This window comes from Anomalospiza imberbis, chromosome 13 (genome assembly GCF_031753505.1).
Source record: "Anomalospiza imberbis isolate Cuckoo-Finch-1a 21T00152 chromosome 13, ASM3175350v1, whole genome shotgun sequence".
Classification (NCBI taxonomy): Eukaryota; Metazoa; Chordata; class Aves; order Passeriformes; family Viduidae; genus Anomalospiza; species Anomalospiza imberbis.
The window spans coordinates 11,268,116-11,295,208 of NC_089693.1; the positions used below are offsets into that span (position 1 = coordinate 11,268,116).

The following is a 27,093-nucleotide window of genomic DNA, read 5'->3' on the forward strand; positions in this document are numbered from 1 at the left end:
GGAACTATGTTGAAACTACCAGTTTCACAGAGAGCTGGGGATGACTGCTCTGTTATGCTTAAAATCCTTTTAATCTAAGCCCAATCTTTGACATATTATTTCTATGTGAGTAATCCCCCTGGAACACAAGAAACACCATTTACCATCTCTGTTCTAGGCAACCAAAAAATACATTTTTACTCAATTTTGATGATTACGATACAGAATTGTATCTCAAATTAGGGCATTTATGCACCTGCAGCAATTCTGGGCTCATATGGACTCATTTTCTTGTCTCTGCTCAAAGGCTGTTTACAGCCAGAAGCTCATTTTAGACCCCTGGTAGAACAGAGTTCATATAACCAAGTGTCACATCCCCTTTAAAACTGGTGGTGTGCCTCTGTATGCACCAGATGCCCCAGGTTTAATTCATCTTTTTGGAGACCTACTCAACCAGTCCTTACCTGACAGGTACCTGTCTTTTGCAAAAAGTGAAAGCATCTGTGGAATTCAGTAAAGATAAATGAAAAGCAGACATCCAAATCTGACCTCAGCAGTGAGGCAAAGCAGAAAAGCTTTGCCAAAAAAAAAAAAAAAAAAAAGAGCTGAAAATAAGAGGAACTGTGCTAAAACTTCCCTTCACCAGGTCACACCAAGAGGCATTATGAACTTTTATTCTGTCCTGTTAGAATAAACTAAATGTGTGACTGTTTCCTACGTGCTCCTTCCCTGCTGGAAGGGATGCCCAGCATCCATGAGCTCCTGGCCAGCTCCTGTGGTACCTGTGGCCTGGATCACAGCCTCTGTCTGCAGACAGTAAAGAATTGTATGCTGTCGTGGTCGATTTAGAGATTTACCAAATCCTTAAGTAAAAATCTATACAACAGAAGTAGATCTATTATTAAATATAGTGAATGGCATTATCTCATAAACTGCACAAGGAAGAATTTAAATCTAATTTTTCTGTATCCAGCTCTTCATCACCATTTTAGGAAGAGTTAAAAGCTACAAGTCTCCTACTGCCTGTTGTCTTTTAATCCTCTTATTCCCAAGTCACTCACTATAGCATCAAAATACCATAAACCTAATGCTGTGAGTTTTATGTCCTTGCAGTAACAAATCCTAAAAGCAGGAGGCACACTTGTTGCTCACACATCCCCCTTAAGATTTTTCGCAAGCCTGTTCCCCTATTCCTAAATGCACACCAGCTCTCTTCATCTTCCCACTGTTAAACTCAGCACAAGGTGGGGCAGATGGCTGCATAATTCAACGATAAAACAAAGCAAATATGTCTATTGTAGCCACAGAGAGAGCAAAAGCAATGTTAAAACTATCAGTTTCATATATTCATCCAGTTTTGGTTCAAGATGGGGTTTATGAACTGAGTAGCTCAAATTAGGCTCCTGAGACAATTCAAACAGCATGGAGACTTTAAGGTCATGCTATGGGCATGCAGGGTAGTTTGAACCCCTTGGGTTAGAACAATCACTGCAGAATGCTATTAATTTTGTAGTGTGCTTTGTGCTGAATTGTAGATGTCATTAAAAGAAGAACTTGAGATGAAGAGCTTTCTTTTTTCTGGGGTGCACAATGCAAGGCAAAGCAGCTCCCCTGGGATGCCTGCATAACTGGGGTGTTCTTTAAAACAACTGATTGCAACTGCTCCATGTAAAGGCCTGCAAATATATCTCCTCAAATTTACATACTTGTTCTTCCTTCTCCTGCTGTAACCACCCCCCAGCATCCACATCCCTGCAAACAGAAAATGGAGCAGATCAGAAAAAGTTGTGCAATGAGACATTTCCCAGAACACCAGGTTCAGCGCAGAGCTTTGCACTGATTGGCAAACAAGTCACTGGAGGCAATGGAGGAAGAGAGCACTGTACTTCCTTCATAGTTAAACACTGCATGAAGATGTAACAAACCAGTCTTAGGTAACTTCTCCCTTAAAACAAGCCCAAAGGATAAGAGCAAGGAGTACAATATTTATCAGCGTACACAGATGTGGTGGGGGAGGAGGAAGCTGCAGTCATCAAAATGCTGTTATTCAGCAGGAATCAAGGTGAGATCCAGGTGATGAGACATGGTGGTCAGAAAGGAGAAAGTGGTACTAGATCCTTCAGAAGGTATTGGGAAACAAGTACCTTGAAGTTATCCTGAAGGATTATTAGCCTGGATGGGGAATACCAACTTTTAAAGAAACATTAACTTTTGAGGGAAAAATAGATACCTTGTGAGAAATGAAGACACATTCTACTATGGTCCTTTCTCCAGCACTGTTTTCACTCTGACTGCCCAATATTCTGCCTCCCTACAGCAATCCTGAATGGTCAGCTGGGTATTTTCTGTTCCAAGTGAATGTGAAGTGTTGCTGTCTGGCATCATTTTAATTTTAAAATCAGTTGCATTTTAGTACCAAGGAAACAAAGAACATCATCTTAGCTTACTTTTTTTTTCACCTGATATCTACAGAAATGATATGATTATTATTATCTTTGAATACCCTGCTTTTTTCATAATTTTCCTAAATATTAATTTCTTCCAAATTAAAAAAAAGATTCTTAATTCATAATGCATAAATAATATTTTAATCGTCACTCCTGAGCATATTTTAATAAGCCAATTTAGTCACTAGGCAGTATTATGATTATATTTCACAGGCAATTACTAATTTACTGACCTTTTCTGTTATTAGAAAATCTTCAGATTGCTCATGATTTCCATTAATTTTTTCCATTATCTTTACTCAAAAAATATCTTCTGTAACTTACAAAGAGCACTCTATGTCTATATGACAAATTTCCTCGAGAATAGTTAAGATTCCATATCCAAAACAAGCTGGGTGAAGCATCATTACTGCTCTGAATAAATTATTTTAAATCAGGAAGATGGGTTAAAAAAGTGACAGGTTGGTTTCTATTAGAAATAAATTAAAATAAGCAAATTTAAAGGAACAACAGATGACATTAAATTTTTCCTTTCTGAGTTGCAGAAACCTCATCCTTATTCCGAAGGAGAAAACAGAATACTGCAAAGTTTATTGGCTTGCTGAAGATTTTAAAGTTATTTCATCTTATGATAGTCACAAAACATAACTCCAAGAGGGGTAAACAGGTAAATAGAGTGTTTGGATTTAAATCCTTCTCTGTTTTCTTTGCCTTTATGGTTTGACTTTAGAGCAACTGGCTTGGCAACTCCATCTCCCTTTCCTGATCTCCGAAAACATTTCTAGTTCAAATATCCAAACATCTGAGCCAGACACTGAGTTCTCAGACTCATTGTGGGAGTTGAACTCAGAAGTATTTGGTGAAATCAAGCACAAACTTATGTTAAAGCAACAACATAAAACTCAGAAAATATTTGATATTATTTACCTAGCTCTCTGTTCCAAATGGAACAGAGCAAAATTATAAGCTGATACATTCAGAATATTAGAGAAGTTATGAATTCTTGAACTCCAAGTATAGGTTGTTGTTAATTTTTTAACGTGCACTCTATACATTCTCATGTCCCAAGCAAGGAAAGAATGATGCAGTCAGAATTAGAACAAAAATTCCCAAACATCTGTTGATCATAAAAACTAAACAAAAAAAATCTTCAATCAGATTCATAATATTGTAACAAAGCTTCCTGCCCCTTTTGAAATTTCCTTTCATTCATAAATATCCATCCTTTTTTTAAGGAAAAAGAAGCAGCTAGACATCCCAGGCAGAAGCAGCATAGTGTACAAATCTACACTTTTACCTCTGTGCTCTTTGCCATGTGTTTGATCACTATTATTTTTTTACTGCCTGCTATAAATGCTGTATTAAATAATTAAGTAGGAAAAAAAAATCACTCTCTTTTTTTCTCCTTCAATGTTTTAAGCTCCTAATGAAAATCTAACAGAACGTAGAACAAGGTACTACAATTGCATGTTCATATCTTTTCTGTAACAGACATCCCATTCTTCCCTTGCATCCCACTATGAGCAGTTCATCTGAGCATAAAGGAATGGCATACATTTCTCTGTTTGTCAAAAGAACTCCATTTACATTTCCATGGTGACATACACAGCTCTGTTCTTTGTTACTCAGGAGTAAAATGTGCAGGATCTCTGCCACATACTAGAAATGCCAGTACATGCAATTTTAATTGCAAGAAGTCCTTCTCTCCTTTAATTCTATTATTTTGGTTTTGCTCACTTGCCAACTGTCTTGGCATTACTGACTGCTTCACAACACCCAACTTCTAACTGAGAGGGCAGGAAGCACAGCCTTTTCCTAAGCATTTGGTACAGGTCCAAATCCTGCCATTCTCTCTTTTTACTAAATTCTTGTTCTCACACAATTCCCATTAACTGATGTGAGAATTTTGACCGCATAAACACGGAGCCGGGTTGTTCAGCCCCAGCCCAGCATCTGTAAAGTGCAGAGCTCCAGTTCTCATCAATAGGTCTGTGTAAGAGAGCAGGAACCCCTGCACCTGAGCACTGCCAGCAGAATCAGCCTTCAGCAGTTCAATCACTGCCTTCCTCCAGAAAGAAAATTTTCCATCCTTTGACCTGACATGTTCGATTATGCAGACCTGTGGAGTGGAAATAGGAGAGACATTGCAAATACAGACTCTATTTCTGCTTCTCAATAAGAAATCATCATATTTCTCCATTGGGGCGGTGAGATCTATGGACAATAAAATGTTGGCTTTACTTTTCATGCTTCTCTCAGGTTACAGACTACACAAAAATTCTTGGGCCAGATTCTCACCTTGCAGAGCCAGCACATCCAAAAAAGAATTCAGCCTACTTTTTTTCATGTTCCATTATGATAATTCTTTTCAGCACAGCTTTTCTTCTTCCTTACAAGGCAAATGAAATAGTCCCTTTCTCTAATAAGGACCCATCACTTTTCTACAGTTTCAGAGGAAGTGAAACCTGGTTCCTGTTGCCTGTCTCAAAAACCAAATCAATCATGTGCACATTTTAAAATGAGTTTTGAAGAAATGCCCCAGGGTAAAAGCAGAAAGAATGTGAAATACCATAAAATAAATATTTAAAAAGCTAAATAAGACAAATGGATTTTTCATTTTGACCTAAAAATAGAAAGCATTTTGAAGTTGTAAAATGTAAAAAGAATCACATTTCACAGCTGTGGAGACCAATGAATAAATGGGTAGGGTCCATTAGGTACTGTCCATATATGTGGATGAGCTGAAAGGCTTTTAGAAACTGAAAAATGTCTCCTGTTTAAGTGTTCAAAAGGCAGAACCAAGAGATGCAAACCCTTGTAAGCTGGGATCAAACTTTAAAGTCAAATCTTTTATTATAGCAGGTCAATTAGGTTCTTTTCAAACCAGGCTAATACAATAGAAAAAAAATTTCATCTGTGAAGCTATTTTCAGGACTTGATAAGGCTCTGCTCAAAGGTAACATCAAAGGCTGGATGTTGGAATATTCACAAATAAAAGAAACCCAGACACAATCAAATCAAGATAAAATTTCAGCAACTACTTTGAAAAAAGTCATCTACTTTACAAAAACTGAAATACAGCAATGTTTAAAAAGAAAAAATTCCACAGCCACTGCATAACTGTAATCCTCTCCCCACTGTCCCCGAAGAATCAGTTCTTATTCCACAGTTTCTCCCAGGATGGGGTTCTGTCTCCCTTTTCAAACTGTTTAGCTTTATTTTCCCCCAAATTATGTTAAACTTATGGTCTCCTGGCTATGTTGCTGGAAGTGTCTATTTGAGTCAGTAAAAACAGTAAAATAAAACCAGTATGAATATTCCTGGTAATGCAGATATATCCTGGATTACAGAATCACATTTAAAATGTGCTGTAATCCTTCTCTCTGGAGCTCTGTGAGCAGTGTGGAGAAGGGATCAGTAACATTCTTAAAGCACAGTTTATTTAGCAATAGTACACAAGCACTTAGGGAGAAATACCATACAAACACAAGGAGTTTATAATACTGGTTGCCTGTTCCTGGGCTTGTTTAAACCACCTGAGTCTACCTAAGAGGCAAAAACCATCAAAATGAATATTCTTGAGGTTATTCTTTACTGTTTTGCAAGTAACTGTAAAGATGCAGTTATTTTGAGCTATTCATTTTGTTGTTGCTTGCTTTTTTCTAAAAAGGAAAGCAAAACTTCTAGCAGATTCACTACACACAGATGTATGGGGTTTAAAATGAGAGTGGGGTTTTTTGTGCTTGTACCATATAGGACATTTTTTTAACAATTTCTATTTGCTATTTTCTATTTAAATGTATTCCCACTTCTATTGGATAAGGAACTTGTTCCTTTCTTTTCAGACATCAAAGGTGTTGCCATTCCTGTCTGTTCAGCCTATTCCTCCTGGTTCCTGCTTTTGCCTCTGGCTTAGTCCTGTGATTCCTGTGTCCAACATTATATCAATCCTTAGAGCTGTTAAATCTCTACAGAAAGTGCCAGGTCCCCAAGCAGACCCTCTCATACAAATCACAAACTGTGCTGAACAGCTTCATTCTTTCTGTGATATCTCTGCCACAATTTTCAGTCATCCAAAATATGTTAATAAAGTTCTTCACCAGAGAATTTCAACTGTACAATTCCTAAAAAGGATATGTCAATATTATGAACTTTCCTTTCTTCCTGAATCTGAAAAAGGTAAAAATTTTTGAACGTCCAACGAATTAAAGAAATTTACAAGAATATTTTGGAGAAATGTCAAATTGTTTTGTAGAGAGAGTTCATCTCAATGAAATGAATGTTGTTTTTAAGCTATTTTTTCTATTATGATGGTAATTACTGATAAAGCAAATAGATTACTCTGAAATGCTCTAATCAACTTAAATCCAAAAAAATGTTGCAGTGATAAAGTGCTGCATCACAATTTTCCTTTTGTCACCCAGTTTTAATCTTGATCAGGGGTAGTACTGTGCTAGAATTGAGAGATATTTGATGGATGTTCTCAATTATACACAATACCTGTGGCAACAACAGGCCATACTGACAGTCAGGAATAATCAGCATTTAAAGATGCCTGGATGTAGGAAAGAAATGCATTACACCTTCTGAAGCAGTTACACGATGGATGATCCTTCTTGCACTTATTGCAGGGATCCTCAAGCGTCTGCTTAAACAGGAGTCATGCAGAGCCACCTTTATTTTGGGTATTGCAAGTATAAACTCTCTATATGGACACGAATAGACTAAATATTGCAGTACCTTAGATTTTATGACTTGGCAAGAAGCTAAGTAGAGTGGAAAGCTGTTAAAATAAAAACTTTCAGCTCCACTAAGCTGAAAACTGGTATCTAAGACATCAGAAATATAGCTGCTGGTTCACATAACTAAAAAACTCACCCTCCCAAAGGGTTCCTCCACCTCTCCCCACCCTGACCTGACTAAAGCTGATATGATGCCAAGGGAAGTGACTGTTAGGGATGTGTGTTATCTGAAGTGACTCAGCTCTACATTTTAATCAAACCTTGATTTTTTTCAATTTCTAATTTCTTCCAGAAAAGATTCTGAACAGAAGGTCACAGCCTCAGGCCCACTGAAGGTAGGATAAAAATAATGACTGTAGGAAAAGCACTTCTGTAGGGATTTATCAAGGGTTGCAATTACTCTCATCATGCAAGACATGCCCATTTGCAATGGTAGAAGGGTTCCTGAATATTCAGGCACTGTTGTGGCTAAAGGTTAAACCTGGTCAAGGATCTTTGGTAGGCTATACTTTCACTAAAACAATGTCTGAAGTTTGGTGTGGAATGTGTGCCCTGGAAACAATAACAGGAAAACTCCAAGTAGTAAATAGCTGTGTGGCTGAGGCACTTAGATGAGACCCAGACCATGCCTCTGCTTTGCATTATGTGGAGCAGGGGTAATATTCCAGGTAAGTACCCTAATCAGCCACATGGGACAGTTGCCAGTCTTACACTTTATAAATATTTATTAGTTCAGTGAAAGAAGGATGGACACAATAGGTGGTGGTTAGAACAGAAGTAAGTTTGGGAATCAAATAAAACCCCTGGTCTCAGACAGTATTTTTTCCTCCAGTCAGAACTAAATATGAACTGTGATCACCCCAGCCAAAGAATGACCTGAACTGGAGCAAAAATTAAAACTTGTATAGGTTTGACAGTGCAGGAAATATATAGAATGGACATAACACCTGGTCTTGGTTGAGTCCCATATGCATTGCAACACAGAGACAGCCAGAAAATCCAGCAGAGACAAAGCCAGGATAGCTGGATTGTTGGATTCCCCATCTGCAAACAGATGTGCACTGGGAATGACAGAGGCCAGCAGAGGCAGGGCCTGAGAGGTCTCCACACCGGCTACTGCTCTGTACTGAGCAGGCTGTCCTGAGCATCTGTCCTGCTCTGGCCTGCAGAGAACTTGGGATGTGAGGAGTTCTAACACTGGATTATACTCTCCTTTGCTACTCTGCCTGCTAAGCCAAGTGGAATTTAATAAATATAAATAACTAGCCCAACAAGTTTTTAAAGTGTCCTGTGTGAAAACTGGATTTAAAAAAGAAGAAAGAAAAGGGATTTGATTACTGAGCAATGTAAGTTCCATATAACCTAGGAAGTTTTAAATAAAGAGAGAGGAAAAATATTTCAAGGCCATTTTTTGGTTATCAGAAAATTAGAATATGTGAGACCACCTACAGAAAACCTATAACAGCAGTTATCAGAACAGTTTATTGTGCACAACAATTTTAAATGAGTCTCTAACATTATTTAAGCCATAAAGGAAAGAGAGCTTCTAACATCAGATAGTTGACAGCAGTAGAAGTAATAAAAAGCAGAGTCAGAAGATCATTACTGATATAAAGACGGGTACTTTTCAAGACTGATTCTATAGCTTTTTGATTCTCTTTTTTTTTACGAACATTTAAGATAGGCTAACTCCAGCTGTATAATGAATATATCCTTCCAATTGAAAAGTCAATATTTAACATCCATTAAGTTCTGCTTTTTAGGACATGCTCCATTCAGATAATAGTGTTTTAAATCAAATTAGCCCCAGAACTATATGGAAGAAACACTGAATATATGTCATGAATCAAAAGCACATATTTTACAACACTAGAGTTATAACAACACTCACATCTGCAGACTGAAGATCAGTGTATTTTCTCACTGGGTCTATCTTAAAAGGAGTGATATAAATTCTCTTGCAATTACCCAGAAAAGCTTTTTTTTTCCTATCTCACAAACATTTTGAAAACTGTAATTTAATAGTTCCAGGCTACTTAATGCTTTGTCAGTATGACAAGGTTTGCATTTGTTAGTTGATAATAATTTAGCAACTGTTTAATCTCACATTTCTCGCATCGCCCCTTCTCAAATTATGGACAAAAGAGGCTCCATATTTTTATTTTGTAAATTTAATGCCCTAATTTAAATTAACTATGATTTGAGTTATGATTATTAGGCCTCTAATAATACCATAGAGTCTAATTCTGCTGTTGCCCATGTGCAACTTTTACAGTGGATTTAGATCAACAGGACAAAACATTTTATTGCTGAGACAATGAAAGCATGTTAACTGAGATCTGGAACACCATATTGAGGAAGAAACTATTCTTATTCCTGTTTACCCCTGAGCAAACAGACATGGACAGACAAAGACCTTCCTTGAGTTGGTCTCAGTTCTGTTCAAGCTGTTTAACAATCAAGAAAGTTATCATGAAGTTCTTCCAGACAACATATTCAGTATGGACATTTATTACGGATTTTATGCAATTATCCTGCAACTCCCATTTTCCTTCTTGATATGCTATATTAAAGCACAGACATACTTGATCAGCATATACCATGCCAAATGTTTCTCTGATTTTTTTTCTAAATAAAATTGTATCTTTAAAATTACTAGAAAGTCCTTTTCCCTCTGTACTTAAATGTTCTTTTTAACAGAAACATGGAGAGCTTTGACCTCATTGAACAGGGGAGGAAAGAGACAAGTAAGGTACATAACTGAAGTTTTAGTCAATGCTTTCGAGGGTAACAGCACAATACCACGTTTCTAAAATAAGAGTTAGAAATATATCCTTGTTTGGTGGGCTGACCTTGGCTGGATGCCAGGTGCCCACCAAGCCACTCTATCACTCCCCTCCACAGCAGGACTGGGGGGAGAAAATAATATGGAAAAAAACCCCTTGTGAGTCAAGATAAAGGCAGTTTAATAAAGCAAAAGCAAAGGTCATGTGTGAAAGCAAATGAAAACAAAAGATTTATTCTCTACTTCTCATCAGCAGGCAATGTCCAGCCACTTCCCAGGAAGCAGGGCTTCATATGCACTAAACCCAAGTGATCATGAACAGAACTATAGAAATTAGAGGGTGTAAAGGAATATGAAGCCATCTATCTGTAGGTATCTATCAGATAATTATGCAAAGCATCAATTATTTTTCAAGATTGTGAAGCCTGGAAAGAGTATTTATGTATTTTCTGCATGCCAGTGACACCACAGATGATGTATATGAATAATGTTACTATGCTGTTGTGACCACAAATGGCATTCAGCAGTTGCAGTAATAATTTCTCAGAGAAATGGCAGGAGCTAAATATTAGCAGAAGACAGAAAACCAAAATTTGATAAACCAGTCCAAATCTCAAGTGAGGAGGAAAAAGACCACAGGTACCTGAATCATAAAAAAGAAATTTGATAAATGGAAAATAGAGACATCAGGTAGAGCAATTGTTTGGCTGCCTACTACCAGCTACTCTGTGATTTGGTGCAAAATGAGACAATCCATAAAATTTTACTCAGCTTGCACCAGATTTACACAATCGAACTCTCATGAATTCAAGGCAATCAAATAAAATAACCAGGCACATGAAGCCCTCCCATGTGTGCAAGTTTTTTTCCCAAACAAATCCTGCTTTACAGTATATTTGTATTGCAAGAGTGAGAGCTGATTCTGTCAAGCCAGGAGACAGTCCCTGCCTGCCAGCAGGTGAAATAAACAGCACATCCACACTGCAGGTGTGAGATGTGATTCCATCAACCTGGGAGCCAATCCCCACCTGTCATCAGCTGATGTGTATGGCTCCCTCTGTACTTCCTCCAGTAAATCTGTTGGTGCCCAGGACATTGCCAGACAATGGCTGCATTCTGGTTACTTTCCACTGCAGCTGAGCTTCCAAAACCCTGCAGAAAGCCAGATAACCTTTAAAGTAGCATTATCTGCACCAGACCCCTAGTGCCAAGCTGAACTTACTTATGACACAGGGATAAATTAAACTCACTAGATTTAGGAATTACTTCTGAGCTTTTCCAATGAGCAATCAGATGTGGAAACCAAGACTTACTGATAAAATCAAATATATGAAGTTGCTGCAAAAGCTATTTCACTACCACCTTCTCAACTGCCAGTGAAATAAAAGGAATTGATATAGATTGGATTAAGAATCACTGCATTTAACCAGACTAGCCAAGCTTTCTTAATTCCAAACGTAATTGCACTTGTGTTCTAGCAAGCTGGGAACTGACCTTGAGTGCAAAGAAATATTCAGCAGAGGTTGATAGCCTCAGGAATGGATACAGTACACTGAAAACAAGGCAAATCACCAAAAGACAGCAAAGTAGTCTAACCTTTTTTATTTAAAGAAACACAAAGAAGTAAATCTTAATTTTGTGGGGGGAGGGGAAAAAAACCCAATAAATATCAATATAAGCACTGTGTGCTCGGCAGTATATTGAACCAAATGAATTAAGGGAAAGGAAATTTGAGCAGGAATCCCATACTGCTGAGGGAAGGAGGAGACACAGAGGAGACAACCAGAGGGGAGAAAGAAGGGGCTTTGCCTGGCTCTGAGAGCTGTCTTCATGCAGGGTCATTGATTTAAATGTACCACTGAGCCCTGGGCAGCTGGTAAGTACCAGAGGTCAAGCAAGGAAAGAGAGAGAAATCTTCAGTTTTACAGAAGAAAATAAATATGAAATAAATATATGAATAAATATTACAGAAGAAAATAAATATTTTACAGAGAAAATAAATATGAAGGAAAAAAAGAATAGTATATTACTGTGATGAAGATTAAGTAACCTACTCAATTCTAATGTATGGTCCATTCTGCAAGAAGGGAAATTAACATAATGTGATAAACTGAGGTGATACAACAAATCATTAAACCTTTGTAAGAGTGGATGTTTCAAAATATCAGAATAAATTTCAAAATCACCTATAATGAAAAGTGCTAATGAGTGAAGAATCAAATCAGGAATCAGCTTAGGTCATTCAGTAACAAATCAAAATGAATAGTTGGTTGTGATAGAAAACCCAAAGGGCATGAGCTGAAAAGTATGCCAAAGGAATAACAGTTCAAAATCAAAAGCGTGAAAAAAGCAGTAGCCAAAGCAGCTCAGACAAACAGAGGAGGAGCGTTAAATTTGAGCAGACAGATCTCCATGGAGAGCATGCATTACGAGGAGTGTCTCTTTTAGCTGGAACATACAGTGCTAATTTCTTTGTACTTGGAACGGGGATAGAAAATTCAATTAAATTGGCTGAAAATTGGATGTGTCTTTAGTAGTGCTTCCAGGACGTTCCTGTTATTTCATGTACTTCAGTGACAGCATTGCAGGTGTTGGACACTAGGGGAATGCTCCAAAGAAATTACTTTTTGGTTTGAATGATGGTAAAAAACAATCCTGAAGATTAAGTTATCCCCTTTATCATTGGGATTTTATTAAAATACAGTTTTGTCCTGGACCCATGGCCACTTTCAGCAGCAGAGGGCTCTCTTTGGCAGTCCCAGTCTGGCTGGGACTGGTGCCCTTGAGCACCAACAACCTGCACCGCTAGTGATGGTGGACCCCAAAGTAAGCTGATAATCACAAATATCTCTGAGATGGATGAAACATTGTACAGATCTGACATTTTTCACAGTCCACAGAAAATCCCCTCCTGAGTGATTAGGGACCATATCTGCCATCTTGTTCTTAGAAGGAATATCAATCTACTGTTCTCTATCCACACCACGGGATGATTCCCCTTCCAACTGATACAACTATATTTCCTCGTCCAGGGGTACATTTGCCTCAGGCACTGCACTAAGAAAGTAGAGCCATAAGACTCTTTCAAAAGTGCATGTACTTTGAAAAAGAAAAGATAAATATTTTGGTTAAGGAATTCTCCAAAACTTCAAATTTCTTTAATTTTGATATACTTAGAGATAAAGAAGGAGCCCTTAAAAAGCTAAAGTAAGAGTTTTTCTTTGATCATCACCAAAATTAAAACTCGTAGCAGCAACTTTAGGTGCATTATTTTGCTGGATAATTTTATTCATAAACAGTTGGCTGATTCAGGTTCACACTATTGAGAAATGTGTTCATAGTTGATGTAGTAGGTCTATAGGTATCTTAACCATGGCTCTCAGTGACTACAGAGTTTCTGATTAACAATAATGGCAGATTTGGATAAGTAATTGGACAGTTTTGCCCATATTTGAGTAGGTACATGTGGAACTGCTAATAAAAGTAGTAAAAATATCTCTACTAAATATTGTTTCCATTTTTATCTTGATCTGCTGTAGAAAAAATAGATTATTCAAAACCAATCCAACCCTATACAATTGAGTCTACAGAAAAATAGAGTACTGTATGGGAGAAGAGAAAGACTATAGATCTGTTTCAAAGCAGCATTTTAAAAGCCATTTTAAAATGATATTTTTTGTAGTAAGTGTTGGTATTTGGTAACAAAGCCTTGCTCCAAGTGATAAAAGGTTCCCTAAGAGTACTTTAATTGAAACTTTTTATCAGAATGTTGCCTGAACCTTTGCTAAATGCTACTTTCTTGCTTCAATTCAAATTTTCCTAATCTTCATTTTCACGTTGAATATTGGTACACTGTCTGCCTCATTATGCTAAAGAAAGATGAAGTGAGCTATTAACATTCTGAACAGCCTACGAGATGTTATGATATAGAATGTCATTCATTTTTATGAGTTGGCTGTCAGTGTGTGCTGCAATAAAGTTATAATTTCTCACTGACAATATGTGATGTCTGGAGTCGCTGCACAATCCTTATTAAAATTTCAATAATTGTAAATCAAAGGAAAGCAAATACGATTTTTATGAAATGGTCGCTTCTGAAAGTCAAGGAGTACAAAGCGGGGGAATACAAACACAGAAGATTATTTCTGTGCCGTTCTAAGCCATCACCATCATCCTACAGTTTTCCTTCTCTTGCACAAGGCAGGGTGTGCTGAGCACACAACATAACATTCTCAGAGGTGGCACAGGCTGGGTTATAGTGGTGGTGAAGCACTGCTTGTTTGTTGCTCTTAATTGACTACCTTTATGTGGCTCTGAGTGTCATCATGTTTATTGGAACAATTTATTATTATAGCTCTTCATCAGGAAAGTCAGGCGTCTCTGGAAGCAGTTACAAGTTATAATTGCCTGACAGTGAGGAAAGCCAGGAGAGATTTATGTGCATACATGGGTGAGCAAAGGTTTCAAAGCCTGTTTTCTCATAATTTTAAACTGCTGTGGAAAATATCAGGGATAGATTTATGGTATGGTCTTAAACTGTGTAGGACAGTTCACAGGGAAATGAATCCTGAATTCAAAATAAATGTTTTTTATATATTTATAGCTGTGTAATGACTATGTCTTTATTTCTACTGCTGTTAGTATTGTTTGAAATCAGAAATGTACAAAATTTCTATCACTGTTCAAAACCTGCTGATCTTTCATTTTGAGCTTGACATAAGCTGGATGATTAGAACTTAAAATTGTAAAAAAAAGCCCCTCAGAATAATAGCTTTTTGGAATTATTAGATACAGACGAATGTGTTCCAGTCACTGAACCAATGAGGTCTTAATGTTGTTGGGCATTTAAAACTACTCTAGCACTTTTTCCTGTTATTTTCAGTTCCTTTCAAAGTCATTATTACTTGCAAATCAGTACATGACATCCTGAATAAATGCATTCATTTAATGTATGTAGTCACTATACATGGGATAGATAATTATATCGGTAGGTTTTGAAATTTTATTCAGCAGTTTTTAAGTACTGAGACTCCAGGAGTACAGACTCCTGGGGCTAGATATAGTTATGCTACAAAGGTTGTGTGCCCAGGAATGTTTGCACAATGCAGTGATTATGCCAATAGGTAAAACATGCTTAGATACTCCAATACATAACATCACTCTATTTCTATTATTTAGACTATTTTTCATTATTCAATAGTTAAGTCAAACATATTAATTTCATGATTGCATCTGGCATGTTTAGTAAATTTTAAGTAATAAAATTATTTCTAACTTCACTCTTCTTCTAAACTGACAGACTCTGCTAAAATTTGCAGCATAACAGCAACACTCACACGTCACATATGAAGGATATCCTTCAGTGTCAGATTTCCAGTGTAGCAACATCTCAGATGCACCTCCTCAACACAGAGCAGTCGGCAAGTGTTCATGCACAGACAAAAGTAAAGCTCTGCTTAAACATGAAGCTCAGTCTTTGCTCCTGCACGGAAATACTTGTGCACAATTCAAGCCATGGTATTTGAAAAGGTGTCCCGTCATGCCAGTAGCATACAAACACACTAAATCATGCATGCCAGTTCTCCTAAACTTGATTTATCACCACAAGTGTCTTCCCTTTGCTAGAAATGCTTTATAGCTAGTAGCCTAAGTCAAAACCCAGCTGTCCACATCCATCAGAAAGCTCCCTGCTGGAAAAAAATAATGATTGATCAACTGAGCCATGGGAAATAACTTCTAAAAGTATTGACTTATTGTTATGCCTCCTCATACACACAGACTAGCACATAGTGGGATTCTGGCCCACAAACCAAGACAAAGTGAGAAAGAGGGATGCAGAATGTTGTAGTGAGACCAGACTTTCACCTAAAGGGATGAGGTACATCATCAAGATGACTCAGTGCCAGTGAGAAATATTCTATTTTAAAGAGGTCAGCTGAAGACAACTGGTTTAAAGAAGGATAAGGCAACTCCAGCCTGCAGAAATACTTCAGCTGATACAGTAATGTTTGCAGATGTCTTTAGAAGGACAAGTTTCAGTGGCAAAGGATCAAACATCCACCAAAAACAGCTGCAAAGCTAAACAATATGCTCTTATGTTGTCTGATATATCTGGTAAATCATCATGTGAAGCAATAGGCCTGAAAGCCCACTCTAATTACCAGTGATCCAGAGAATGAAGAGACAGTTTCTAATGGAGAATGATGCACTGGTGATTGTACTGACTGATATGTTGATATCTAGCTGCACAGAGATTGCATAAGTTGTCCAAAACATCTGATACAGAATAGCAAATAGTCTCATGATTTCTGTTTATGCTGGTTCTTGAAACATATTTTCAGACAATATTGTAGAAACTTTAATGCTTTCATAGTACTGTTTGTCACAGCACTTTTCAAATAGATTTGCTTATTTACTGTGTAAAGATGTCAGTAATAACAATTTTTTAAACCATTAAAAATATCTGAAATATTTTTCCTGTTTTCAATGCATGTAATTATTTTAGGGTCTGATATTTTTTGCATAGCCAAGATTAGAAACACATGCTTCTACATGGCGCATACTTCAAAACATGTAACTGGAAATCCTGTCATTCCAGCTGTGTTATGGAATATAGGAAGTGTGCCAAACCCAGGTGTTAGTCAGGATATTCAATTTAGGATCTGTCACAGCTCTGGAAAAGGGAAAGATGTGTCTGTCTTAGATGTGTGGCATGTATAATTTGGTGGGGAAAATTATGTATTTTCATGTCATGGTAGGTACTGTTTCATGATTATATAATTTGTTTGGAAGTCTGAAATATTAGCCATGGAAGCAGCTAAGTCATAGGGCTTAAGGGGAAAGATTTTGTTCCAGGTCTCTATACATTATGTCATGGCTATTTGAATTAAGGCAATTATACCTGGGAAATACACGTATCATATATATGCATTTATTTATTAATTGAACCAAAATACTTCCTGTCTGCCCACAAAATCGATCACAACTTTACAGTGGAATTCATTTGGTGTAGGATGACTTATTTAACAGCAAAGTTACTTGGGCATAATGCAGACACTTTACATTCACTTTGGTAAAAGCCATCAGTTTGTACAGGTGCACGAAGTTGCACACACTGACACAGAGAGGAAGTCTTTGCTTTGCAATTCTGCAGTTCTCCCCGTCCCTGTGCCTCTCTGCTCCCTGCACAAGCTATCTGCCAGCCAAATTTTAGACAGATCTGAGTGAACACCTCAGCAAACACTACAGGACCAGCAAGTGACACCAAGAACATGGCGCTGTGTATTTTTTCTTTGTTCCTCAACCTATTTTGCCATAATTTATTTGATCGTCAATCTGTAAATGTTTGTTTATCAAGGTTTAACGTTTAAACAAAGCATGTGATGATGAGAATAAAAGCAGATCTAATATATTGGACTTATAGGGATATGTACATTTTGTGACTGCTCAGTTCAGTAAATAAAAAATAATATTTTCCAAGATAAATCAGAATTTTTAGTTTTGTCTCTTAACAGAGCACTCTATATCCTTGTGTGGTCCTCAGCATTTAAACTATTCAGAAGAAATTGCATAAACAGCAGCCAAATCTTTTAAGACTGAAGTACTTATTATTCTTCTATTTAGCAGCAAGTTATGAAGTTTCATTTAAAAAGGCTAATTCTACCAATTAGCTCATCCTGTTCAAATACACCTATACTGTTGGGAAATACAAAAATGGATTATTAAATCAAAAGATATGACTGCACTTCAACTAGCACATGGGCATGAGAGATCAAGTATTCCCTATAGATTAATCCCCATGGCATCACAGGCTGATTTGGCTCACCAGTATTACATTAGTAAACCACCTAATCCAATTTAGTGCAGACAGGAATGTTCCATCCATTATAGTATTTCTAGTATCATTAGAAGCAGACTGATTGAATAAGCATCCTAAATCAGCCTGCAGCATGCAAGTAAATCACTGCGACTTGTACTGCAAAATCTTTTTTTTTTAATAAAAATTAAGGGAAAAGAAAGAAAAAGCTCCATGTAATAAGATGGAAGCTCTCTGTGTGATTGTGATTTCTGAACTCTTGTAGACAGTGAAATTTCTTTGTACTTCAGTATATAAGATTCTTCTCTCTGTAAGGTAGCAGTACAAAACACAGTGGATTTACAGATGTGAGAAGCTCCTTATTTGTGCCAAGCTTGTCTTCAAGGAAAGCAGTGGAACATCTTCCTCTCCCTCTCCCCAGTAAACAATGACAAACCAAATAGGCTGAATGAGGACAGAGCAGGATGCTACTCTCACAAATAAAATCTGCTGTGTAAAATTGGAGTAACCATAGTAATAAAATCTATCAATCAAATATATTACAGAGGTTGCAAAATAAAGGATGAAAAGAGAGTCTAAACTTTGTATTCGCCCAAAATGAAAAACACTCAAGTAATTACAAAAATAGTATTTTCATTCCAAACAGGCACTCCTGAAAGAAAAACAATTCTTCAATATAAAAGGAAATATATGAATAAAATGTTGGTGACAGTTCTTTGAGATGACACAGCTCTCAGAAAGATTTCAGCAATGGGCTAGGCTGCAGCTTTGAAAAGCTGGGAATCAAACAGAATAAAATCATCAAAATGGCAAGTAACCTTTGCTGCCCTCTGAGACCTATCACGTTGCACCAGCAGGGCCATGCAGGTCTCGGCTACACTATTTAAGCAATCAGCCATAAGAAGGAAACTACACCAGTGCACAAGGCCCTGAGTGGCTGCTCCTCCTCGTTGGGAGAAGGGCACTCATGTATGGGAAGGATTCACATTTGTTTAATGGCAAAGTTGCTCTGCTGTCAGTCAAACAGCTCCTAATCTTGTCCAGACTCTGTAATAACTGAGTTGGAAAGGAAGTTATTGATTCTTTGTGTCCCAACTGCTGAAAAAGTGAACAGCAACCCAGAAGTGCAGATATGGACCTGGAAGGAATTATTTTCACTGCATATAGGAATATATCTGAACTAAAGACGGTTTTGCAAGAGAGGAAAACATGCACAGATACCAGAGGTTTCTGGAAATTCCTTTCTTGGATCTTCCTTCCTACCTCCCTGAAAATACTGCAAGTTTTGTTGTTTGAATACAACAAAATTTTGATTATTAGAGTATGTGTGTTTGGGGGGTGGGGTGGGGTGGGGTGGAATTTTACAACCAAACTAAATATTTTAAGTTTACAAGTTTTCATTTTTGTAACGAAAACAAATTTTGCTTTTGAAGAAAAACAACTTCTAAACAAAAAATACAATGCCAAACAACCATGACCTTAACAAATGCTTAATTTACTTCAAGAAAATGTTGATGAGAAAAATTTCAACACAATTTATTCAGAATCCTACCCAAAATTAACTTCAAAAATGAAATATTTTCATAGCACTACTCTGAAAATCTCAGTCTTAAATTAAATCCATCTGAGAGAAATGAAATGGAAGAAATCATGTCAAACGTCACTCTTAAACAAAGTGACAAACTTGCATAAGACTCTGCTCTTGCTTTTCCACATCCTTTTGATCCCAACAATCCTGTTTCTGGCAAATTCTTCCCATCAGGACACGGAAAACCACACTGAGCCAGCCGGAGCTTGGGAAATCTATCCTATCCTCTGCTTGAACTGGCTATACTGGTGCCAAACATTATTATTGTTATTAATAGCACAAACCCAGACTGCAGCAGTAAATCACGTTCCTCCGAGAGCAGATTACTTGTTAAATGTTTATCCTCAATGCAAATGACAAATGTATCTGATTAGCAAAATCCAAAAGCTTGTTCTGAGGTAAAAAGGACTCAGGCTTGCAATTTTTCTAATGAACTTCCCTTCTGGTCCACAGTAAAACCCATCAGATCTACCAAATCCAATTTCTGAATGAAAGTTCAAATGCTTTGTAGAGCTAACAAGGGAGAACTAGATTGAATTATGGACACATGTTGCTTCTTTATGAAACAGCAGGTTGAAGAATTACACTTTCCTATTCCCTTTTGCAAGGCACAGAATATTTTACTTCTTTAATTTTCCCTCTGGTTTGGCTCAGCTGGGTTGGAAGGACATTAGGTGAGGACACTGGGGAGAAGAATACAATCCTTTCTTGTTCTTTGCTGATGAGGGAAGTACAGAGTCACTGTTCCCCTGTCCACAAGAGACAGTCCAGCCTATGTTCCTCCCTGTGTTTCTTTGCCACAAATCTGGTTCCCCTGACACACTGTGAATGTGGAGTCTTCTCACTAGTGTTAGGCTCTAGCCTGAGCTGCCAGCATGGAGGAGGACATGGAATGGGGGAGAGAGGTAGTTGTGACTGACAATCCTGCCTGCCAAACAAACCTTTCCTAGAGCTGTGACTTGCTAAACAATCAACTTGATAGCTTGGGTAAATACCCAGAGTGTTAAGTGGGTGAGCCCAGATCCAAATGTTCAGCTCTTAATCATTAAACTAATGGGGGAACAGCCTGTGGTTTGGAGTCTTGGCACTATCAGAACACAATGGAAACTCCATTTCTGAGTGTCTACCTATCAGATGGGTTCTCTCTGCCAAGTCCATCCAGCTGTCAGTGAAGTTCACAGGAGTGTCCTGGCCCTTGACATCTTCAAAATTCAGTTGCAAAGCAGCACAAGGTATCTGCCAAAGGAGAAGCACAAATCCACTGATCAGCTTTGTGAAAAAGGAAAGTTATTTCAGGCACAGTTCTAGCAAAAAAAAAAAAAAAAAAAAAAAAAAAAAAAAAAAAAAGAGTTAAAATTAAATTTTCTTCTGATATGACTTCAACTAAACAAAAGAGATAATAACAGGAAAGCATTTGACCTCAGGTCTATACTACCAAGAAAATTCTCACTCACTGGCAGATTTTATACACAGCAGGTTGAAAGGAAAACTAAATGTTACCATGACTGAGCTTGCATTTCCTGATATCTCAAAAGGCATTTGTTTCCCAAAGGAGAGCATTAAACAAAGAGGCAAAGGTTGTGTTCCTATACACATCCTAAGTGCTGAATCTTAGTTGTGATGGAGAATATTTTTGCTTACTACAGATGCAGCATTTCTAATGAGTCAAGGTGCACCAGTGGAGTGTTTCCACTATTTGTCTACAATTTTGCTATCTCCTGAATATTGAAACTAGTGGTTGTCCTGAAGAGACTAAGCTACATATGTGCAAGGGGAGCACACACAGACACTTTTTGATCAGCAAGGCAATTTCCCAGGGCAATGTGCTGATCAACACACTGAGCTGAAACATCTGCAGGATAAAGGATTGTGTCTGAAAACCCTGTGTTTGATGCCCATAATTGTGACAAAGTCATTGCATATTCTGCTCAATGCTTTTTCTGTTTCAGCACTTTCTCACTGTACAAAGAAGCTCCAGCAGCCTCTTAAATGTGGTTGGTAACTCAAAGTACATTTGGGAAATCTGCCAGAGAGAAAGGCTTTTCTTCTGTATGTTTTGCTGCTTTTCTATGAAGTGACGGGAAAGATACACATTTGACATGTTTGCAGGGTTTCCCCTTACAAAATAGAAAAAAAAAAAAAAAAAAGGAAGGAAAGAACTTGAAATAACATTTTTTTTTAGTATTAGCATTGTTTACTTTAGAGGCTTAAAGCTGCTTAAAATCTGTCATGTTACTATCTAGGTAGGCAGCTTTTAAACCATATGCTATTAACTTTTTAAACTGCAGCGATGTAAAAGTCTATTGTATCTCAAGACTGAGTTTGCAGAGCTGTCAAAGATGCTTTTCCTCTGAGCTAAACATGATTTGAAAAACGTTGCAAGCCAAAGCATTTGCTGTTACTCACAAAGCACTGCTTGCCAGAGACCACACAGGCGAGTGAGGCCCAGAGGCAGTTAACCCTGGCAGCAGAATTCCCTAATCATGGCTGCGAAGGGAATTCCCTGGAGACAGAGAAGTGAGGAACAAGACACCTAAGGGAGGGAATAGGGTTTGCTAAATTGTTTCTGAAGAGAATTATTTCTGAAGCCTTGCTTTTCTCTATGAATATCTATTCCATGGTAGGAGAAAGGGCCACTCAAGCCCACCTGCAATCAACTGCTCTGCTGAGAAGCATCATCGCTATGCTGCTTTTGGTACCTGAGCTGCTCTCAGCAGGGTGAGTGTTCTGCTCGCATACACCACGTTATTTACCTCTGGTTTCTCTGGGCCTGATCCTATGAAAGATGGCTATGCACCAGCCCAAATCTCACCTAAGGGGTGAAGGGCACCCTAACTTTGGACAGAGCCCAGGTGTGGGTGTGACAGTGTTTCCTTCAGCAATGAGGCTTTGATCTTCCTCAGCTTGAAAAGAGCACGGGAAACAGTCTCACACTTTCTAGAGCAATGCTTGACACAAGGATTGGGAGCAGCCATACCAATCTCAGAGCACACCAGCTTATTGATCACACCTGAGTTTGGTGTTGTCAGTGTGTGCTCATGTGTTCTGCTCATGTCTTCATTTTGAACACCTTGTATGTCTTTCCAGACAGGCTGCAGGGGTAAGCAAGTGCTCAGCTCAACCCAAATGGGCAGACTGCCTTTCAAAAGGAGCCAGGCTGAGCAGAGATCAGATTTTTTTTTTTTTTTTTTTTTTTGTGATTCAGTCACTTGTATTTCCATGTCCTAGTATAGAATTCTTTCTGATGGACTTAAAACCCTTCCAAAAGGAATGAGCTAACTTTCCAGGTAACCTGCCAGGCACTTTCCCTGGCAGCACAATCCCTCTCAGCTTTGCAGACAACGTACAGCATCCAGGATGGTTCTCCATTGCTTTTGCAAACTGGGTCACAACACATTTACATTTGGAAGGCATGGAGAGTAAAAGGCCTTGATTTTTCATCCTGCTCACACCTCTCAGATGCCAGAGTAGAGTCTGCTTCTCCTCTGAATATAAGGAGAGGTGGTTGTCAGTAATCTCAGTAAATGGAGAGTAAAAGCCACTTATGCACATACCTGCCAAAGGACCACAGACTGCTTAGCCTTCAGCAGTTTTCAAGATTTCATTTTGAAAATAGTAATTTAAAACACTTGTGAGAGCCAAACAATCTCTAAACCCTTAATTACAGTGATCATGAAAGCTTTGGTTTATTGGTAATTTTTTTAAAATAGTAGAACATATTTAGTGATGCAGCTGGAGCCACATCACCATAGGAAAAAAAAATAAAAACAGGATAAAATTTTAAAACCTGATCCAGAGCCTCTGGAAATTATTGGAAAGCATTCCACTGACTTCAGCACACTTTCCTATCAGAAAATGTTGCCCAGAACATACTTTATAGCTAAATTAGAAAGCTCTGAATCACAGTCTTGTAATACAGAGTTCAAAAGATATTTCATTATGGCTAAAAATACGCTGTTACAAACCTATTGATCTTTTTACCTTTCTGATCAAGAGGTATCAATGGGAGAAAAAAATAGCAAGGGATGCTCTATGAGTGAAAGGGAGACTCAGAGCTCCCTTATGGAAGGCCTCATGTACTAATCCTGTTTGTCTCGGTTGCAAAAGAATTCTTCAAAATTAAAGCACCCTAAGGATTTATCAAGCACTTTTCAGCCTTCAGCTGGATTTAGCAAAGGAAGCAGTTCCAAAGCCTGTAGATTAGTACAGCACAATCAGGCTTGTGTAAACGGCACGACAAGGCTCAGCTTGATGATTCAGGCAGTGACACTTGACACGTTTCTGAAGACAAAGGTGCCATTCCACTTGCAAACCAAAGATGACACTTGGGTGAATTTCTAAGGAGGGTTTGCCCTGTTGCCTGTTGTCAGATGACTCCTGCTGCACATGTGTTCCTCACAATGGTGTTAACAGGATTGGTAATGCTCACCAGGCTCTCCACACCTTGGATAATGAATTGTTCAATAGTCAGCTTTTAAAAGTTTGTAAGGAAATAGCTTTAAAAAGTTTGTAAAGAAAACCTGCATGTATACAGCTTTGGGGCATATTTATCATAAAAATAGATTGGTAAACTCTGTTACTAGTAAGGGCAACTGAGTTTCCTGGAGCCTTCAGTGGGGCTAGTACTTCACAGTGGGATCTGTAATTGCCAGAGATTTTCTCTTCGAAGGAGAAGCTGAAGGAAGCTCCTGAAGCCAGTTAACCAATGCTATCATTTGTGGTCTCTATTAAATCTTGTGTTCTCATGCCTTGGGCAGAGTAGCCAAAACCACAATAGAATGGAATGATACAAAATTTTGGATTTTTTTTCCTTTAAACTTTCAAATTTGGAAAACAAGAGTGTCGTAATTAATCAAGGAGGGCGGGGGGAGAAGCGCTGACAAAAAAAGTTGACAATTTTCTTCAGTTTGATTATTTTTTCCTATATTTTCCTACATTCATGGAAAGAAGTTCAACCAGCTCTGCTTGTTACCTGACAGAAGAATACTAAAATCCTGCAACTAATTGAGCCAAGTGGACCTTGAGCTATGCCAGTAACATCTTGCCTTCAGTGAACACAGTCTCAAAGAACACCATGAGAGAAGCACTGAGACCCTCCATAATAACGGAAGAAGAAGATTAAGGTCTATTTCAATAAGTGTTTCTTTAAGGAAGCAAGGAATCTGCTGGTTTCAGCAGGACACTGAAGTGTGATATCGCTGAGTATTCCAAATATTATTTACCACACAGATGGCACTGGAGCCAAACTGTCCATGAGTCTGTGGGCCTTTGTGCAGCCCTGTTGTTCAGCACATACAAGAGAGATAAAATGGTTCATCCCTCACTGGTGTGGTGTTTACATCTGTCTGGTCACCTTACCATTTATGCTTCTAAAAATTAACAGCTTGCTAATGTGAATTTTACATATTTTGTCTTAGCTTTTCTACAGCTCTTGAGGTTCAAAATTCATCTTTCATCTGAAAGAAACATCACAGTGAAAATACTGTTTGAAAGATGGAAATGATCCTACTCCAGTATTATAACACAGTGTAGCTTAACTACAATAGTTCACTGATTAGCAATCAGTTTCTTTTTTACAGGACATTTTTATGAGTCTATAAGCACACTTGACCTGTGGTTTAAGCTGATAGTTTACAAGAACAATGATGTGGAAGAAGCCAAGTTACTAAAGGTGGGGAGGTTTCTGGTGCCATGAGGAATCCTTCACCTGTTTCAACAGTAAAGACTGGTAAAATTTCCAGTTATGTAAAAAGAACTGGGATTTGTGGGTTACTCCATTTTTGGGAAGGCAGCTGAAATACATGCTGAAATATTAAATTATTTCTATCCTTGGGTGTCTTATAAATAAAGTAGTTTGGGATTATGAAGTCAGGCTGACAGAAATATCAGTGTAATGAAGCTTTTTTCTTTGGTTATACTTCTGCAATCAGCTTGATGCCAGTAGAAGTGCAGGAGTATTGAGAATTTTTATAGTCACACAGATCTTAGAGTGTTTGAACAAAAGCAGCCATTGATACCTTACCAATACCTGTTTGTATTTGCTCTCAGTGCTACTGTGAGTCTGAAGAACAGAGCTGACTGGTCTTAGTTGGAGATTCACAGTTGCAACCACATTAGAAATAAATATGATAAAAAATATGCCATCAACTTATTTTTAAAATGATCGGGTGCATTTTATATATCATTCTGAGCAGAAGGCATGAGAGAATATAATTTTTGCCAGAAATTTCACATAAAGGCTCTAGTTTTAGGTCATGTTATAAACTTACAGTGAACTAGGACAATGTAATAATATGGCATGTCAAATTTATTTCTAGCTGTAGGCAAAGAAAAACAAAGAAACAAGGATAGTTTAAACATGGTATTAGAGCACAATAAAAATTTGCCCATTAAGTTTCATAAAATCCATTGCAAAGTTTAATGCATGTGTTTACATCACTAACACAGACTGAAGCCTATGCCATGAGGCTTTCAGCTGGAAATTGCTTTACTTCACAAATTTTCAACTAAAGCCCTTTATTTTGACATAATTGTTTAAAGGCACTAAATATAAGCACTCACAATGTTTTCCCAGCTTCCTCAACATATCCTTATTATTGGTAGTATGGTTTGTAAAACATCAAAATCAGATTGTCACACTGAGATTAAGGCTGGGATTTTCAGCAGGACCTAAGGGAGTTAGGCACTCAGCTCCTGGTGAATTTCAATGAGTCAGGAGCATACATTTCCCTTAGGCTCCTTTGAAATTCTCAGCATAAATATTAATAACTAACTTTTAACAAGCATTTGGTCATTGATTTCAATTACCTCAAATATGCCAATGGCTATGTCCTTTTTCCCACAAAGATCTTCTTCCATGTGCAAGTTTTGGGGATGCTCTTATATGCACAGTATTACAAAAAGGATCTTGCAAGTTTCTCCTGCTATGGAGGCCCAGCAGAGTTTACATGTGATAGTTATTGCTGAGATCTTTTGTGCCACCTTTTGCATCTGCTTGAGATGCTATGTACTAACAGCAACCTCTGATCACATCCTGTAGTCTGATTGATATTACCCAGAGGAAAAACAATAGGAAAGAAAACTCAGTATTTTAGTATACTGAGAAGTATAGATATTCTATTCACTCCATAAAGACATATATCTTGCAAAAAATTCAAATGCTGACACTTGACAAAAGTATTTAAGTAAGCTCCAGTTTCACTCTAATTATAACAAGAACTACATTTCTTATACCTTTCATTTTTAATTCCAACATTACTACTAAGCCCTAACATGCTGGAATGTGTGTGACTTCACACAGCACTTGATGCAGAGAGTTATGGATTTTTATTAGAAGCCACCTCAAGGGGCGTGCCTAGGCAGGACCTGACAAGGTGCTCTGCACAGGTGTGCAGTGCTACATCCAGCTTGTCATGCAGTTAGAAAAAGTCAAATATAATAAAATCTAAAATTTCATGGATATTATGCAAACACAAAACATGTGTCCACTCTGCCTTTTGAGAGAGAAGGAACTTTCAGAGTGAATTTAGCCTCAATACAGAATTCATGCCAGGTGAAATGCATCAGCTTTGCAAGTCTGATGCTGATGGAGCCTGTTCCACCATCATCTCCTTTGTTACCTGTTCCTCCTCTTTCTTTTTCAGAGGCACAGTTTTCTGCAAGGCATTGATACCACTGAGAGTGCTCATATTTATAACTGTGGGAAGATGAAACTATATGGAAATATCAGCTCCCCT

The 27,093-nt window shown here is 37.8% G+C and overlaps 3 long non-coding RNA genes across 3 annotated transcripts in view; 1 reads left to right on the top strand and 2 right to left on the bottom strand.

Annotated features, from left to right (window-relative positions):
• The window catches only part of LOC137481935 (uncharacterized), a 458,003-nt gene that overhangs the window by 345,778 nt on the left and 85,132 nt on the right, over window positions 1–27,093 (top strand). The gene's annotated exons all lie outside the window — the stretch shown is intronic.
• On the bottom strand, window positions 1,569–20,560 carry LOC137481575 (uncharacterized). Its single transcript, XR_011003555.1, has 3 exons — window positions 20,485–20,560; window positions 10,982–11,105; window positions 1,569–1,731 (listed from the first exon to the last, which is right to left on the bottom strand). It is a non-coding gene; the product is annotated as an uncharacterized lncRNA (long non-coding RNA).
• LOC137481931 (uncharacterized) overlaps window positions 23,063–27,093 on the bottom strand; it is a 54,572-nt gene continuing 50,541 nt past the window's right edge. The window contains exon 3 of the long non-coding RNA XR_011003768.1: window positions 23,063–23,800. This is a non-coding gene — a long non-coding RNA (uncharacterized lncRNA). The remainder of the gene's footprint in view (window positions 23,801–27,093) is intronic.